The sequence below is a fragment of the Apis dorsata genome, unplaced genomic scaffold (genome assembly GCF_000469605.1).
Source record: "Apis dorsata unplaced genomic scaffold, Apis dorsata 1.3 scaffold_968, whole genome shotgun sequence".
NCBI lineage: Eukaryota > Metazoa > Arthropoda > Insecta > Hymenoptera > Apidae > Apis > Apis dorsata.
Window position 1 is genome coordinate 66,254 of NW_006264075.1, and position 3,832 is coordinate 70,085.

General features: G+C 30.3%; 1 protein-coding gene across 6 annotated transcripts in view; it reads right to left on the reverse strand.

Moving 5' to 3' along the window:
- Positions 1 to 3,832, reverse strand: part of LOC102674460 (neuronal acetylcholine receptor subunit alpha-7) — a 362,879-nt gene that overhangs the window by 40,648 nt on the left and 318,399 nt on the right. The gene's annotated exons all lie outside the window — the stretch shown is intronic.

Consider the following 3,832-nt stretch of genomic DNA (forward strand, 5'->3'; position numbering starts at 1 on the left):
CGGAGTTGAAGGAGTTTAAGGATCCTTTTGTTCGAGGTCGTGCACTCGTTCCCTCTGTTCTGCGGGCAAACCATGGAGTCAACCATCGTCACAGCGTTTTTTTTCTCTTCTTTCCTCTACCTCCCCTCGACTTCCACCCTGCTTTCCTCTCTCCCTGCCTTGCCTCCCTTTCGGCCGCCACCGAGTGTCGAAAGCGTCACGATCACAAGTGCGCGCGAGACGAGGATCACAGGGCATAATAGGGCGGTGAAGGAGCGTTTCGAGGAGCGTTTCGAGAAGGAATATTTCGACGATTAAGTTTGAAGTGAGGATACTTGAGGATGGGGAATCGGGTAATCGGTGATGAAGTGTAATTGGCGGAAGCGATTCGTTAGCGTTTGGGCAAATGATTGTCCCGCGAATTGGCAGGGTTTCGATCTGCTGTTGGCGGCGGAGATTAATCCTCTATAACCCTGGTGAAGTTTCTTTTGGAAGAAAATCGGTTTTCAAGATGAAAGAAGCGAAGAATGATCTGCCGCGCGATCAAAGATCGGGAATTTTAAACGATGGTTTGGATCAAATTTTCTGATCCATCATTTTGATGGAAATAGTTTGGTATTACTTGTCGTATCGTGAAAAGTTGGACAAAAATTTTGACAAATGTGTAAAAAGAGAAATGTTAGTTCAGAAATATATATAACGCGAGAAAAGAATCGATATAATTATTAATTAAAGTAATGTGTTTTCACTTTTCTAATTCTTGGCAAAAGTAAATTAAGCAAATAAATAAATAATTTATAACAATCAAAATATTTTGAATTGCAATAAATTACATCTTGAAATACTTTGATGCTTTTTTGATACATGTGAACTTGTATCTGAATATTTATCCAAACTTTGTACAAAACTCCTTGTACTTGTTATATTATACAATTGTTATAAAAGTTTAATATTGCTATATTTATAAATTGATTAAAAAAATGGTTTACTTATAATCAGATAATAAGAGATATGCTAGTTTATAAATAATCTGCTAGAAACAATCAAAACTAATTTAACTATCAATCATCATCTAGATTTAGAAAATAGAAATTCATAATTATCAAGTGGCATAAGCACACAAAATGAAGAATTAAATTCTTTTCTATCTGAAATAATGTAATCCGTGATAATATAAAAATGCAATTAAATTTCAATATAATACAGTGGCGAGTGTATACATACATGATGTTATTATTATTATTATTATACATTATGAGAAAATAAAATTAATATATTGGAAGAGATAATGCAAAATAGCGCATAACATATCTTCTATGTATGATATTAAATTAATTAAAGAGCGAAATAGAGTGACATAATATTAATTAGATATTATGTTCTATGCTACAAGTTCCATTACTAAATCAAATTCAAATACAAAAGTTTCTAATCATGCAAAGCTTTCCCCAATTAATTGCTCGCATCAAATGCAAACACACAAATAATCAATTTTATGATAATTTATAATATTTTGCGATATATGATGAAAATTATGTTTTCAACAATTATATATATATATTTCATAAAATAAAAATGAAAATACAATATCTAGCAATAAAATCAATTCAATTTAAACACAAACATCTCCTCATTTATGCACACGCACATATTATATTCTCACCACTGTATGCATACTCAAAGAATTCACCATCTACAGCCAATCCAGAAACACAATTATTCATCAAATTTAAGGTTATAGAGGATATCCATCACCGTTCAACATACGCCACCGCGTGTTTATAATAATCCATTTGTTATTTCTATCATAGAATTATCAATTTTCGTTCAACAATCGTCGCGATCGTCGCGAAACGGGGAAACGTCGTGCACGTCGTCTGCGCAACAAAATAAATTAAAAAAAAAGTAAAGAATCATCGATGGGCGCTCTAGATCTCTGAAAAAAAAGAAAAGAAAGGACAATATACGGAATGTTTCACGTAACTGGGTCAAATTAGCTTCCAATTAAACTTAAACAATTTAAACGAGTGATGTATTATATGGTGGATGTGCAAGTGCTGCCATCTCTATTATTTTTAAATAAAAGTAAATATTTCTTTGTTTTCTGTAATTCTCTATTAACCTTTTAAAAAAATATACTTGTCTCGAAAATTATTGAATTAAATTGAAAAAGTAGAATTGTATTAAATTAGTAAAACTTGAAAGTTAGTTCAAAATATTTCAATTTTAATTAAATTTTAGCTTGTGCAAGACAAAGAACAATACTTTATTATGCTTTCCTTGTCTTTCATATAATAAATACACAATATACATTATTGTAATATATTAAAACCTAAAATTAAAATAGTTTTAATAAAAATATTCATTCTGTCCTCCATATATTTCTTTAAATATATTTATAATATTTAAATTATTTAAATTATATTTATAATATATATATCTCAATATATAGAAAGAATGATCGAGAAGTGTAATATTTCAAACACATATACCAATATAATACATCGCTCAAGATAACTTAATTTTATTCCACGAAATTTTATCCTATTTTTTTTTAAAAATCTAGACCCAGTTACGTGAAACATTCTGTATTTCAATTATTCGAAGAGACACGAACCGTTTCGAGGGTAACTCACTCGTATCGCGATTCGACGATTAACATTGAATGATTGCTCGTTAGATTAAACTTTAAACGGTAAACAATCCACGCGAGCAAAGGAATTTTATAAGGATCAAAAGGATCCTGGATTAGATCCACCAATTTTTTTTTGGTTCCTTTAAACGCGCCTGCATCTGAAAGCTGCCCATTTTTTCGTAAAATCGTGAGACAGTCGTGACCAGATTCCTCTTCATATGAGTGTTGTACGGATAGATAGGTTATACGCACCAAGGATTCGAGAAAATGGAACTTGTACTTTGCGTCTCTTTATATGGCCTCGATGATAGATCGTTAGATAGTTTTAATTATCGCGATTCTCTTGGATATATTCCTCTTTACGTCTGATCGTTGCCGACATTTTGTTCATTCATGGATGATTATCTTTTTTTGCCGGGGATGAGCTTGTCGGAGAACGAACGATTCTACGTTATTAACCCTTTTGGCGAGGGATCCCCCTTTCCTCTCTTTGAGGTTTCTAGTCTTTGATACGTTGATTGGGATCGTGAATTGTGATAACTCGATTTTAATCTGGGTTATGATTGGATTTGCTGCTTTTTATTCCTGCTTAAAAAACGTAATTTAAATGCATCTTTTTAAATATTTATTTTTAATTTTTAAATATTGTATGTTGCTTTTTTCTTTTTTTGCAAAGAAATGATTTTTGAACAAGAATAATAAGAGAAAGGTAAATTTTTTCCCTTGATTTCTTATTTTTTTAAATTTTGGATTTATTATTTTATAATATTCGTATTTATTTTGTGAATTTCGAAAAATAATTCCAAAAAAATAAATTTTTCTTTGATTTCTCATATTGTCTAGATAATAGTTTCCTTACATTATTCAAAATTTTTCATAATATTTGACAAATTTTGAACAAAGATATGATAAATAATTACAAATGACAATGGTACCACACACGAATTTCAAAGTTTTCAAGTTTTCTCAACAAAAAAATTTCACTTTCCAAAGTATTATTATTATTATTATTCCAAACTATTATTATTCAGTCAGAATCCATTGCATATTCCGTATTTCTCTAATACGAAATATTGCCAATACATCACCCATTTTCCCAAACATACAATTGCAACCATAACGAAAAAGTAACATTCAATACGGATTCCTTTTCACGTATCACTTTCAAACTCGAAATTTCCAATCTCTATTAAAAAAAAAAAAAAAAAAAAAAAAAAA